General features: G+C 40.1%; 1 protein-coding gene and 1 pseudogene across 3 annotated transcripts in view; one reads left to right on the forward strand and one right to left on the reverse strand.

The window, feature by feature from the left end:
• Positions 1-15,187, forward strand: part of CBFA2T2 (CBFA2/RUNX1 partner transcriptional co-repressor 2) — a 137,557-nt gene that overhangs the window by 8,627 nt on the left and 113,743 nt on the right. The gene's annotated exons all lie outside the window — the stretch shown is intronic.
• LOC138417913 (small ribosomal subunit protein uS5 pseudogene) lies at positions 8,514-9,326 on the reverse strand (annotated as a pseudogene).

The raw sequence follows: 15,187 nt of genomic DNA on the forward strand, positions 1-15,187 counted from the left end.
TTTGCTTATTGGTTAACATTCTGCTGGAGAGTATTTTCTTACCTTTATTTGTATGTATTAATATGGATTCTTATTTTATGCAGTAGGTCATACATAATCTGTTACTGTCAGCATTTTTTGTGGTTTTCACATTGTCCCAGATTCGGCAGTGGGAACCCCTTCAAGCTAACTTTTGACAAGTTCCTAACATTCTTGAACCAGTTCCTTTTTGGCACAAAAAAGATGTTCCAGGCTTATCTTCCTACCTGAACTTTGGAATCAGCTATTTCTCTAAGATGTTTCTCTCCTAATTTCTGTTAGTGGAGAAAATTATTTAGAAATCAAGATCTAGTTGCTGTGTATGCTCATTGCTATGGGTTGTCATTGCTTTCAGATCCCTTCAATGGGCAGAGCTAAGACATTTATGTATATATACACACACACACATATATATACACATACGTACATATACACATACATATATACACACATATGTCTAAGTTTATTTCTGTTTTTATCTAAATATAATAAAAACTGAAACTGAGCAAAGGGCTCCTGTGCCTCCAGTACTGAAACTCAAACTCTGACAATGGGAGTTTGCAGCAAAGTCAGGATTTCAAACCCACCTGGTCTTTGAGTTGGGGTTATGTTTTAGAGGAAGAACAAAGAGGCATTACTGTGACATTCCTTATTTGTAGTTTTGGGAAGTCAGGATGTCTCTGGTTTACGATTCTCCAGCCAAAGTGGTCCATGGCACTGGGACCACTCATCTTGTGCTGGAGAAGCAACCTGAGTTTGTACATTAATGTCCATAATAGCAATTTTAGTTGCTTAATGATGTTGTCAGTAATAGCAGTTTTAGTCATCTGACTCTTGTTGATTAGTGTTCAGTTAGCACAGGCTTGAGGTCAGAGTGTACAAGAGAGGGAATCAAATTTTGGATAGAGAGATTGATCATAAACTTGATAAGGGAACTTGGTTTCAGAATTGTGTGTTCAGACTAACACCTCCAATACCACAAAGTTTATTTAGCCTTTATCTTATTTTTCCTGTATTTTTAAGCCCCTTCTCTTACCTAGGGATTGTAAACCCGACTCACATAATCCATAATATATTTATTTGTCCAAACCTAGAATATACTGAAAATAGCTCCAAGATTGCTAACCCATGTTACTATGAAATTTAGTTTATAAACCTCATTATAGCTTTTTGGCTTTAGTCTGGGGGTATGTGGTCAGTATATTATACTCAGAAGTTACTTTGGGAAAACTTCTCAGTGATTTAAGAGCATTGAAACATATATATTATCATATGTGAAACAGATCGCCAGTCCAGGTTCGATGCATGAGACAGGGTGCTCAGGGCTGGTGCACTGGGATGACCCAGAGGGATGGGATGGAGAGGGAGTTGGGAGGAGGGTCTAAGATGAGGAACACATGTATACCCATGGCTGATTCATGTCAATGTATGGCAAAAACCACTACAATATTGTAAAGTAATTAACCTCCAATTAAAATAAATTTTTTAAAAAATAAAAATTAAATGTAACAAACATACTAAAAAAAAATAGATGTAACTCAACTTACAGAAATTTGATGTATCAGTTCAGTTCAGTTGCTCAGTCATGTGCAACTCTTTGCGACCCCATGAACCGTAGCACACCAGGCCTCCCTGTCCATCACCAACTCTCGGAGTCCACCCAAACCCATGTCCATCGAGTCGGTGATGCCATCCAACCATCTCATCCTCTGTCATCCCCTTCTTCTGCCCTCAATCTTTCCCAGCATCAGGGTCTTTTCAAATGAGTCAGCTCTTTGCATCAGGTAGCCAGAGTATTGGAGTTTCAGCCTCAGCATCAGTCCTTTCAATGAACACCCAGAACTGATCTCCTTTAGGATGGAATGGTTGGATTTCCTTGCAGTCCAAGAGACTCTCAAGAGTCTTCTCCAACACCACAGTTCAAAAGCATCAGTTCTTTGGCACTCAGCTTTCTTTATAGTCCAACTCTCACATCCATACATGACCACTGGAAAAACCATAGCCTTGACTAGACGGACCTTTGTTGGCAAAGTAATGTCTCTGCTTTTGAATATGCTGTCTAGGTTGGTCATAACTTTCCATCCAAGGAGTAAGCTTCTTTTAATTTCATGGCTGCAATCTCCATCTGCAGTGATTTTGGAGCCCCAAAAAATAAAGTCAGGCACTGTTTCCCTGTCTGTCTGCCATGAAGTGATGGGACCGAATGCCATGATCTTCATTTTCTGAATGTTGAGCTTTAAGCCAACTATTTCACCCTCCTCTTTCACTTTCATCAAGAGGCTCTTTAGTTCTTCTTCACTTTCTGCCATAAGGGTGGTGTCATCTGCATATCTGACGTTATTGATATTTCTTCTGGCAATCTTGATTCCACCTTGTGTTTCTTCCAGCCCAGCATTTTCATGGTGTACTCTGCATATAAGTTAAATAAGCAGGGTGACAATATACAGCCTTGATGTACTCCTTTTCCTATTTGGAACCAGTGTGTTGTTCCATGTCCAGTTCTCACTGTTGTTTCTTGAGCTGCATACAGATTTCTCAAGAGGCAGGTCAGGTGGTCTGATATTCCCATCTCTTTCAGAATTTTCCACAGTTTATTGTGATCCACACAGTCAAAGGCTTTGGCATAGTCAATAAAGCAGAAATAGATGGTTTTCTGGAACTCTCTTGCTTTTTCCATGATCCAGCGGATGTTGGCAATTTGATCTCTGGTTCCTCTGCCTTTTCTAAAACCAGCTTGAAAATCTGGAAGTTCACGGTTCACGTATTGCTGAAGCCTGGCTTGGAGAATTTTGAGCATTACTTGACTAGCGTGTGAGATGAGTGCAGTTGTGCAGTAGTTTGAGCATTCTTTGGTATTGCCTTTCTTTGGGATTGGAATGAAAACTGACCTGTTCCAGTCCTGTGGCCACTGCTGAGTTTTCCAAATTTGCTGGCATATTGAGTGCAGCACTTTCACAGCATCATCTTTCAGGATTTGAAACAGCTCAACTGGAATTCCATCACCTTCACTAGCTTTGTTCGTAGTGATGCTTTCTAAGGCCCACGACATCACATTCCAGGATGTCTGGCTCTACGTGAGAGATCACACCATCGTGATTATCTGGGTCGTGAAGATCTTTTTTGTACAGTTCTTCTGTGTATTCTTGCCACCTCTTCTTAATATCTTCTACTTCTGTTGGGTCCATACCATTTCTGTCCTTTATTGAGCCCATCTTTGCATGAAGTGTTCCCTTGGTATCTCTAATTTTCTTGAAGAGATCTCTAGTCTTTCCCATTCTATTGTTTTCCTCTATTTCTTTGCATTGCTGAGGAAGGCTTTCTTATCTCTTCTTGCTATTCTTTGGAACTCTGCATGCAAATGGGTATATCTTTCCTTTATTCCTTTGCTTTTCGCTTCCCATCTTTTCACAATATTTGTGTGTGTGTATGTATATATTTATATGACTGGTTGGTTTTGGTGCATAGTGAAATTTTAAATATTTTTTTCTTGTGAAAAAGGCAGAGTGATTTGCTACTGAGTGGTTTGCCTTTGAAATTCCAAGTAAGGAATTTAAGTGTGCTCATTTCTCAGATATATTTGTAGAGAACTGTAGGTTGCCTTTTTTGAAGTTTTGGAATGGGGAGAGCACTGGAAGGAAGTAGGTGGTAATGAATGAAAGTTAAGTAGTAGTGACTACTGGAGTGAGCACTGTCAAAATAATTAAACTAATGATTAAAGAGAGAGAATGGTTTCTCTGAAAACAGGGTATCCCTGTAAAACCTCCTCGGAGAGGTTTAACCCAGCAGTTGTTAGGTGGTTTAACTAAAATTTCTTAAGCAAATACTGAACCAAACTGAGCATAAATATTGTGATAATTAACTATTCCTTTTTCTCCCAGATGTGTAAATGAAGTAGTTTAGTTTTTCTTTCTCTTTTAGTCATGTTTTTGAGGTATAATTTACATATAGTAAACTTTATTCTTTTTTAAGGTTACAGTTCTGTGAGTTTTGACGAATATATGCAATTGTGGTCATCACACCAACCAAGAGATAGGTTATTTCCATCATCCTCAGTAGTTTGCCTCATGCTCCTTTCCCTTTGTTTAGCAGCCCCTGCTAACTACTATACTGGTTTTTGCCCCCCTAGTGGTTTCTATCTTTCTCTCTAGTTTTTTGCCTTTTCCATGTCGTATGAATGAAACTGTACGATATGTAGCCTTTGTATCTGATATCTTTCACTTACTATAATTGTTTTGAAAATCATCCATGTGGTATATATCTGTGGTTCCCTTTTATTGCTGAGTAGCATTCCACTGTATGGATATACTGTAATTTTTAAAAATCAGTCTGTCTACACTTGGGTTGTTTCCTGTTTTGATGATATGAATGAAACTCTAAACATTTATGTCTTTTGCACACACGTCTTCATTTCTCTTGGGTAAATACTTAGGAGTGGGCTCCCTGGGTTCTAGGTAGTTTCATGTTTAACTTCTTAAGAAACGCCCAAAGTATTTTTGAAGTGGCTGCACTGTACCATTTTGCATTTTTACTAGTGATCTATGAGAGTTCCATTTGCTTGTTGGGTGTTTTACTTTGTTTTAGAATTAGTTGTTAAGGAAACAGTGTATTTGGGTAAAATCAATTTTGGTTGTCTTGTTTCTACTGAAAGGCATATTCTCTTTTATAATATAGAGTCTGTCTTCTGTTGGGGTCAACAGTCATTTCTTATTTACGTATCATTAACAGAAATAATAGCAACTACCACTTAAATGTCAGAATAGTTTTCACATATCTGATTTTTATAGCAATCAGTGAGTAGTAGTATTCTCATCCTCTTATTTCATATAAAGTTCAGGAGTCAGGTGATTTGGTCACTATCACAGGTAGAATGCAAGGGTGTAAGTTTTTGGGAGTTGATCTGTAAGGGGACATTCTTTTCTTTTTCATTAGATGTGTAATAAGTGAAAACATGGGTATCATCCCAGTGCTTCCTTTTACCTTCAGCTCACAAGCAGTGCAACCTTGGACAATTCATATTTGGATTTTTGAATGGCTTTTATCATCTGTGGAAAGGGGACAGCCATACCGTCCCTGTCTACCTGACAAGATGAGAATCAATTGAGAAATTGTAAAAGCATGTTCTAGACACTATTTGTTATTACATCAGTGATTTTGTAATGCATGAATATATTTTAGATATTTAAACAATACAGATGAAGTAAAAATCTCCTTTATAGTCTTAAGTGAAGCTGTTCATTTAACAACTATATTGTGCTGCCTTTAGCCGCAGGGATGGTTCTAGGTGCTGAGGGGGTTCCCAGGTGGATAAAATTCAGTCCCTGTTTTCAAAGATCTTCCAGTCTGTCTTGCCCTGTATGTCGTAACATGGATTTTTGTTGATTGCTCTTGTAGTGAAAACTTTGACAACTGGGTTTTAATTAAGTTTGGACAGTGATTGTCCATCTTTTCCTCTTATAACTGATGCTGTTGGGGAGAGTTGTATTGGGAAATACTGAAGCAAAGATTCTGGTTCAGTTGATGGAGGTAGTGAACTTCTTGGCGAGGAGATGGGATGCCAGACATGCCTCCGAGCCACTGAGCACATAACTAGTCGTGGATACCAACGCTTGACTTGTTCTGAGCGTCCTATAGGTCTCTAAATAGTCCATGCTAATTTTGTGGCTGTTGTACTCTAAGGAATGATTAGGTAAATAAAGAGAGTTTCCATTAAAGCCATGGTTTTTAAATAGTAATTTGAAATCCTAGAATCAATTATTGATTATCTTTTTCTTGAGTCTCTTGGTTCTCTTTATTCTGCTAATTAAGTTCAATAAATCATTTATTTGAGGGGCCGAAATGGCAACCCACTCCAGTATTCTTGCCTGGAGAATCCCATGGATGGAGGAGCCTGGTGGGCTGCAGTCTACGGGGTCGCAGAGTCGGACATGACTGAGCAACTTCACTTTCACTAATATCTGTATTCTACTGTGACCCAAGCTAATTATACTAGAAGGTGAACTTTTTTAAAAAAGATATTTTGTTTATTTAGTGGTGACATGTGGGATCTAGTTCCCTGACCAGACGAACATTTATTAAGCCCCTAGTACAGGATGTTGGCAGATACAAGAAAATTCTAAGGTGCCAGAGAAGTTTAAAAGTTGTTCAGTGGTGGAGGGAGGAACAGATTGATGTTTCATTATCAATGGTAAGCAGTAATAATAGCATGATAAGAACCACCACCAATAGGCATCTGACCTAACATATGTTCATGGATGTATGGGTATGTTTCAGAAAAGGCTTCTCCAACAACTGTTTTTTTAAAAATCAGGTTTTTAAACTGATTTTTAAAATCTGGTAGTATATTTACATAATTCAACAATTAAAAGGTACAAAGGTTATTTAGTGAACTGTCTCCTTCACCTCTGTGCTCCAGCCAACACTTGCCTTCCTTGGAGGCAGCTAGCATTACTAGTTTCTACTGTATCCTTGCAGATATATTCTTGTAGGCCGTATCATAACATAGATAAAAGAACTTCGTCATTTATAATACTTTTTTTTCTACAGTCCACTACTGATGAACATTTCACATGCCAATCTTTTTCTGTTAGAAACAGTGCTGCATAGCTTTGCAGAAAATGCCATTTCATAAATCTGCCGACTAGATTCCTAGAAGTAGAACCGCTTGGACAAAGGGTACAATTTGTATAATTTTGATAGATGTTGCCAAATTACTCTCCAGAGATGATATATATCAAGTTTTTTTTACTTCTGACAACAAAGTGTGTGACCCAAGTAAAGAAAGGGTAAGAGATGGGAAAGCTGAGTCTGGACCAGGTTTGAGGGGAGGGATTGAAAATAAATATGTTATTTAAAGTATAAAGTGCTAGGTGAAGAAGGATAGGAGATGAGACTAGAGAACCAGGCAGGGAACAGGTTTATGCTTGGATTTTATTCCGTAGCGAATGGAGAGCAACAGAAAGGACGAGGGAATGACGTTGTTACGATTGTATTCTAAGTAGAGCACTGTAGTGGCTCTGTGAGGTTGCATTTGAACAGGCAAGATGGAAGCAGTAAAATAATTTTGGTTAATGCAATAGCTTTGTCAGACCATGTGTTGTCATTTTTGGGTTTGGAAACTAGAAGGATATAGTGTGCTAAGGGAGACAGGATATGGATTTAGAAGAGAAAGAGTGCATCTCACTGAAAGTAGCAAGAAAGGCTTAACTGAATATTACTTAGTCGCATTTTGATGGGTGGGTCCATCTTGGATTGGTAAATACAGAGAGGAAGAAATGCAATAAAGAAAATCATGCCAGGGCCTGATACTGGAATAAGCCAGCAATAGGCAAACTTTTTCTGTAAAGAGCTTAATAGTAGATATTTTAGGCTTTATGGAACACATAATGGATTCTGTCACATATTCTCCTCCTCTTTTTTTTTAACAACTCTTTTAAAATATAGAAATTGCTAGCCTATAGCCATTACTGAAATAGACCATGGGCAAGGTTTGTACAGGAATGGGATGAGAAGTGGCCTTAGTTACTAACTCTTGGTCTGGAAGGTATGGGATGTACTAGTAAAAGCAAGAGTAAAGGCAGGTTGAGGCAGAACTGTGGGACACTTTGAATATCAGGCTAAAGAATTTGTTCCTACGTTAGACTCACTGAGGAATCATCTATCATACTGACTCTGAGATGGTGACATTTTGCCTAGTACTGTAAACTTACTGTATTGTCAGCTATAAAAAGCCTGGCTGGGAGAACTGTCTTGTGTAGACATTTGTATTGCATGCATATACTGCTGATGGATTGCCCGATATTAGCATGAAATACTGAGTGAGGTCTTACCCATTTACTGGGGCTTTCCTGGTGGCTTAGCAGTAGAGAATCTCTTCTGCCAATGCGGGAGACATGGGTTCAATTCCTGGGTCAGGAAGATCCCCCGGAGAAGGAATTGGTAACTCACTCCAGTCTTCTTGCCTGGGAAATCCCATGAACAGAGGAGCCTGGTGGGCTACAGTCCATTGGGGTCACAAAGAGTTGGACATGACTCAGTGGCTAAACAACAACATCTCATTTTATGAAACTGCTTTTATCAGCACAAAGACCAAGAATAGATACTCTGCTCTTGCTGCCTCTAAGTCCTTGAACTCATTTTGAGCACCTTATGTGTACACAGTGGGTGTGCAGGTTTTTGTTGAGGCAAAATAATGCTCTAAATATAGGAAATTCAAAAGATAAAGGATCCCTGAGGTTCTTCTCATTCCACAGTCTGTGTGTCCATGAATTAAAAGGCAATAAATTCTGAGGAAACCCTCAAGATAAAATTCTCAGACCATCCACCAGACATGGTATCTGACAACCTTTAACAACTGCTTCTTTATTCCTTTTGGTGGCCAAAGTGAATAGGATAACTATGCAGACTATTAGGACATGCAGAGTTTGGGAGACAACAATTTATCAGTCATCTTTTTTTTTTTTCTCTAGCTTCATTCACTATATTTTTCTCATATAAAATTATGTGGTAGCTACGGCTGGAGCCTGGTTCCTCTGCACAGAGATTCTTTACAAGATGGTCAGTGAATTCTGATACAGAGACTTAGTGAATACTGTCTCCTTCCAGAGATCAGGGATGAGTAACTGTGAGTCTTGGAAATGGTGTCAAAAATGGCCTTCGTGAAGTTATCCAAGGTGGCAGTGCAGCCCCTGGCAGAGGTGAAGCAGTCGTCAATGCCAGCCCTCATCAGGAGCTTCTTGGGCACAGGGGCTGAGACAGTACCAGTGCCCCTGGGGGCAAGGATGAGGCGTACCAGCACAGAGCCACAGCGGCCAGTCTCCCTGCAAGGGACCATGTGGGGCTCCAATCTTGTTCCCCCAGTAGCCGTCTCATCACACAGGGATGATGGAGAGCTTGGCCAGGATGATGGCTACCTCTGTAAAGCACTTGATGCCCAAATTGACATGCCCCGTAGTAACTCCTGACAGTGACAGATGCCTTGAACCTGGTCTGCTGGTCAGCACAGGTCTGCTTAATTCAGGGATGCTCCCAGGAAAAAGTGAGCAATCTCAGATTCCTTGATAGCAGAGAGAAGAAATAGATCTCCTCCAAGGACTTGATCTTCATTTCTTTGAGCAGGCAGCCCAGCTTGGTAATGGGGAGCCACTTGTCCTCTTGGCCTTGCCTCTGCGAGGTCCACAGCCTCTGCCTTGGCCTCAACCCCGGCCCCAGATGCCACTGCCAAAGCCTCTGCAGAAGCTACCGTGGCCTCCCATTCCAGGGCCCCTGGGGGCCTCCTCCGGGCCCTCCCAAGCACCAGCGTCATCTGCCATTTGGTGTTTTTACAGAGAAGTGCCATCTTTTCTAATTAAGGCTGTTATTTCCATTTTGAAGCAATTGAAATTTCCCAGTTTTTTAAAGCACATGTTGGTTGTGGCAGTGAAAGCTGTAAATGCAGTAATCAAAGCCTTTTTGATTGTAGCACATTTTCAGATACGCAGATTTGGAACTAAGTCTAACAGGATTATCTGGATGGTTGATAAAGATTATAAACTTACAGGGATCTATTAAGACTTCTTTCAGAAATAAGAAATTGGGATCTCATTAGGGCTTAATTGGTTTCACTTCAGTTTTTTAGCTTGGAGGCTGCTAAGAGTTAAGTTATTGTGCGAGGGTTTGGCCGTGTGTGGAGCACAGATTTATTTTAAGGAAAGGATCTCTTTGTATGTTTATGCATTTGTGAGATCAGTCCTGTTTAGATGTGAACCCGCTTCTCGATTATAGGGAAAACAGGCAGACAGTTGATGCCAGTATTAGAACATGACACTGATTTTGGTTCCACAGATTAAGGGGGAAAACATGGCTAAAGGTTTTATTCAACTTACCCTGAATGCTGACATTCGAAAATAGAAACCATTGGGGAAAGGTCTATCAGGAACAGATGAGTAAATTTTTTTCATTTGAATAGGTCCTTGTATCTAGTTAGATATTAACAGTATTGTGTAATGAGAAAGGATCTTTAGGTTGATTTTCTTAACACTTGGATTCCAGTTTATAGGTGAATGAAGATGTGGCTTTAATCACCTAATCTTGAGTTATGTTTTAAATGAAAATAAATTTGCTTTTGGCTATTAACAAAAAGATGTTAAAAAGGTAAGTGGAGGGACTTCCCTGGAGGGCTCTGCTTCCACTGCAGCAGACATGGGTTTGATCCCTGGTTGGGGAACTGAGATTCCCATAAGCCTCATGGTGCAACCAGACGAAGGAGGGGGAAAAAAAGATAAATGGAATCATTAACTGTTTGGAAGATTGCTTAATAATGTTAATTTTTCCCTGTAGCGTTCTCTTTTTTTTGGTAAACTTTTTTATTAAAAACTTCACAAATCATAAATGTACAGCTCAATAACTTTTCATAAAGTGATCATACTTGTGCTTTCCAGATCAAAAAATAGAATATTAAGAGCAGCTACTTCAGAAACCCACCTCTCACCTGCCAGGTACTATCCCTCTCTCTCTCCCAGGGTAACCAGTATCCTGACCTCTATTACCATTCATCAGCTTTGTCTTTTTTTTTTTTTTTTAAGGAACATTATATAAATAAGAGTCATATAGTATATATTCTGTCTGGCTTCTTTTGTTCAACAGTAATGACCCATGTCCTTGTGTCAATAGTTTTTTCTTATTGCTGTATAGAATCCCATTATAAAAATATATCGCAATTTATCCACTCTGTTGTTGATGGACATTTGATTATTTCCAGTTTTTGGCTGTTAGGAATAATGCTCCAAAGAATATTCTTCTATGTCTTTGGGTGTATGTGTGTATGACTCTTTGTTGGGTACATACCCAGGAGTGGAATTAGAAGGTCACTGAGTGTGTATATTGCCAAAAGGTTTTCCAGAGATGCTGCGCCATTTATGCTTGTGTCAGCAATATATGTGAAGTTCATTTTTTTTATATCCTCACCAGTCTTTTAACATTTGCTGAGTCCTACTTTGTACAGGTGTCAGGGATTCACTAGTGAACAAAAGGAAGTCCTCTCAAAGAGTGTGATGAAAAATATATTTCTACGTGCATGTAAAATTTTGTGTATTTAATTGGCCGTGCTGGGTCTTTGTTGCTACATGGGCTTCTCTCTGTTGTGGAGTGTGGACTTTTCATTTCAGTGGCTTCTTCTGTTGCTGAGCACAGGCTCTTGGGGCACGCAGGCTTCAGTAGTTGCTGTTCCCGGGCTCCAGAGCACAGGCTCAGTAGTTGTGGCACTCAGGCTTAGTTGCTCTGAGGCATGTGGGATCTTCCTGGACCAAGGATCAAACCTGTGTCTCCTGCATTGGCAGGTGGCTTCTTACCACTTGAGCCACCAGGGAAGCCCCAACACAATATTGAATATCTTCAATTCAGTTCAGTCCAGTCGCTCAGTCCTGTCTGACTCTTTGCATGCAATGGACTGCAGTGTGCCAGGCTTCCCTGTCCATTACCAACTCCTGGAGCTTACTCAAACTTGTGTCCATCGAGTTGATAATGCCATCCAACCATCTCATCCTCTGTCGTCACCTTCTGCTCCTGCCTTCAGTCTTTCCCAGAATCTGGGTCTTTTCAAATGAGTCAGTTCTTCGCATCAAGTGGCCAAAGTACTGGAGTTTCAGCTTTAGCATCAGTCCTTCCAGTGAATATTCAGAACTCATTTCCTTTAGGATTGACTGCAGTCCAAGGGACTCTCAAGAGTCTTCTCCAACACCACAGTTCAAAAGCATCAGTTCTTCAGTATTTGGCTTTCTTCATAGTCCCACTCTCACATCCATACATAACTACTGGAAAAACCATAGATTTGACTAGACAGATTTTTGTTGGCAGAGTAATGTCTCTGCTTTTTAATAGGCTGTCTAGGTTGATCATAGCTTTTCTTCTAAGGAGCAAGCATCTTTTAATTTCATGGCTGCAGCCATCATCTGCAGTGATTTTGGAGCCCCCCAAAAATAAAATCTGTCTCTGTTTCCATTGTTTCCTCATCTATTTGCCACAAAGTGATGGGACTGGATACCATGATCTTAGTTTTCTGAATGTTGAGTTTTAAGCCAACTTTTTCACTCTGCTCATTCACTTTCATCAAGAGGCTCTTTAGTTCTTCTTTGCTTTCTGCCATAAGTGTGGTGTCATCTGCATATCTGAGGTTTTTGGTATTTCTCCCAGCAATCTTGATTCTAGCTTGTGCTTCATCCAGCCTGGCATTTCTCATGATGTACTCTGCATAGAAGTAAATAAGCAGGGTGACAATATACAGTTTTGATGTACTCCTTTCCCGATTTGGAACCAGTCTATTGTTCCATGTCCAACTCTGTTACTTCTTGACCTGCGTACAGATTTCTCAGGCGGCAGGTCAGGTAGTCTGGTATTCCCATCTCTCAAAGAACTTTCCACAGTTTGTTGTGATCCACCCGATCAAAGGCTTTGGCATAGTCAATAAAACAGAAGTAGATGTTTTTCTGGAACTCTCTTGCTTTTTCTATAATAGAACAGATGTTGGCAATTTGATCTCTGGTTCCTCTACCTTTTCAAAATCCAGCTTGAACTTCTGGAAGTTCATGGTTCATGTACTGTTGAAGCCTGGCTTGGAGAATTTTGAGCATTACTTTGCTAATGTGTGAGATGAGTACAATTGTGCAGTAGTTTGAGCATTCTTTGGCTTTGCCTTTCTTTGGGATTGGACGAAAACTAACCTTTTCCTGTCCTGTGGCCACTGCTGAGTTTTCCAACTTTGCTGGCATATTGAGTGCAGCATTTTCACAGCATCATCTTTGAGGATTTGAAATAGCTCAACTGAAATTCCATCTCCTCTACTAGCTTTGTTCGTAGTGATGCTTCCTAAGGCCCACTTGACTTCACATTCCAGGAAGTCTGGTTCTATCACACCATCTTGGTTATCTGGGTCATGAAGATCTTTTTTTGTATAGTTCTTGTATATATTCTTGTCACCTCTCCTTAATATCTTCTGCTTCTGTTAGAGCCCTACCATTTCTGCCCTTCATTGTGCCCATCTTTGCATGAAATGATCCCTTGGTATCTCTAATTTTCTTGAAGAGATCTCTAGTCTTTCCCATTCTGTTGTTTTCCTCTATTTCTTTGCGTTGATCACTGATTAATTGATTAATATATTCAGGTGGTGATAAAGTATTACCTAAGTGTGTTAGTTAGAGAGAGGAGGGTGGTGGGGAGTGCAGTTCGATCCAGTGGTTAAGAAAGACTTCTCTGATCAAATGCTATTTGAGCAAAGACCTGGAGAAAATAGGCTAGCCATGTGGATATCTGGAAGAAGAGCAGTCAGACAAAGGGAAGCAAGTGTCACAGCTCTGAGGAGGGAGTATGCTCGATCAGTTCATAAAGCAGCAAGGAAGCCAGTTTGCCCAACAAACTGAAAACACTGTAAGGGCAATAGAGGTCGACTGTCAGGAGGTAAATCGGGGCCAGAGCGTGTGGGGTCTGAAGAGTCAAGGGAAGGAGGTTGGGTTTTCTAAACGAGGTGGGAGACTGTTGGAGGGTTTTGATCAGGGGGAGACTTGATCTCTTTTATCTATTTTAAAGAGTTAATTCTGCTCTTGGAGAAAATACTAATGGCAATGGTGGAAGCAGGAATGTAAATTCAGAAACTTATAAGAACAAAAAAAATTATTGCTCTGAGCCAAGAGAGGGAAGTTGACTTGGATCAGAATATTTATTAATGGTGGAAGTATGGAGAAATAGTTGGAGTCAGGATATTTTGAAGGTGCAGCTGATAGAATTTGCCCCAGTGGCTTGGCTAGAATTTGCCTCAGTAGGTGGTTGTGTGTCAAGGATGACTCCAAGATATTGACTTAAACTGCATCTTTACTGATTTGAGAAAGACTGGGGAGGTGGTAGAAGCCCCAGATAGGTTTAGGCTGGGATGGGGAACCAAGAATTTGAAATGGGACATTTTGTATATGGAGAAGGCAGTGGCAACCCACTCCAGTGTTTTGCCTGGAGAATCCCAGGGACGGGGGAGCCTGGTGGGCTGCTGTCTATGGGGTCGCACAGAGTTGGACACGACTAAAGCGACTTAGCAGCAGCAGCAGCATTTTGTATATGAGGTATCTGTTAAATGTCCAACTGGAGATGTTGAGTAGACAGCAGGATATGTGAATAAGATGGTGGGGAATTCCCTGGCAGTCTAGTGGATAGGACTCTGCTTTTACTGCCCGGGCAGGTTCATTCCCTGGTTGGAGAACTAAGATCCTGCGAGCCACACAGCTCAGCTTAAAAAAATGGTGAATGAAAATAGAGACTGGACCTAACAAGACCTTTGTAGTGAACAGATGAATTCTCTTTATCATATGAATGTTTGTAAAGCTAATTATTTTGAATTTAGATATATGCAGACTTTTCTGGTGTTTTTGTGAGAGCTATTTGAAAATGAAGTAATATATTAGGGATTTATTGAGAAAGTTCCTGGGTTCTTCTTTGCAAAATCTGTGGCCGAAATTTATTAGACTTTGTATATATTTAATCGGCACTTCCCAGGTGCCGTCAGTGGGGAAGAATCCACCTGCCAGTGCAGGAGACGCAAGAGATATGGGTTTGATCCCTAGGTCTGGAATATCATCTGGAGGAGGAAATGGCAACCCATTCCAGTATTCTTGCCTGGAAAATTCCATGGACAGAGGAGCCTGGTGGGCTACAGTTCGTAGGATCACAAAGAGTTGGACACATCTGAGCACGGACTCCTTGTCGATTTAATCTACTGTACCATAGTTTATACTGTTATTCTGTGTAAAATGATCATAGTGACCTTAGAAGATCTGTATGACTATTAAGTATATGGTGAATTATTTGAAGAAAGAAAGCTTTAACCACTATTTTATGTTTTATCACATATTTGTAATTTGTACCTACACTGAAAAATAGTGGTTTACATGAGGATTTCATATAGATTATTTTATTCAGTGCTCACAACAGGCTGATTTGTACTATTGCCATATCCCACTTTACAGTTGAGAAAACAGAGGCTACATGGATAATGAACTCAGGGCATGTCTCTCTGTTTAGGTAGTAGAGACAGGACCTGAACTCCTCAGAACTATATAGGCTAACTCTGTTAGCTACCATGTTCCATTTCTCTGTTATGCTGAATCTGTGATAATTTATTATAATTACATAATTTTTGAAAGATAGTTTACAAAAG

The sequence above is a fragment of the Ovis canadensis genome, chromosome 13 (genome assembly GCF_042477335.2).
Source record: "Ovis canadensis isolate MfBH-ARS-UI-01 breed Bighorn chromosome 13, ARS-UI_OviCan_v2, whole genome shotgun sequence".
Lineage (NCBI taxonomy): Eukaryota > Metazoa > Chordata > Mammalia > Artiodactyla > Bovidae > Ovis > Ovis canadensis.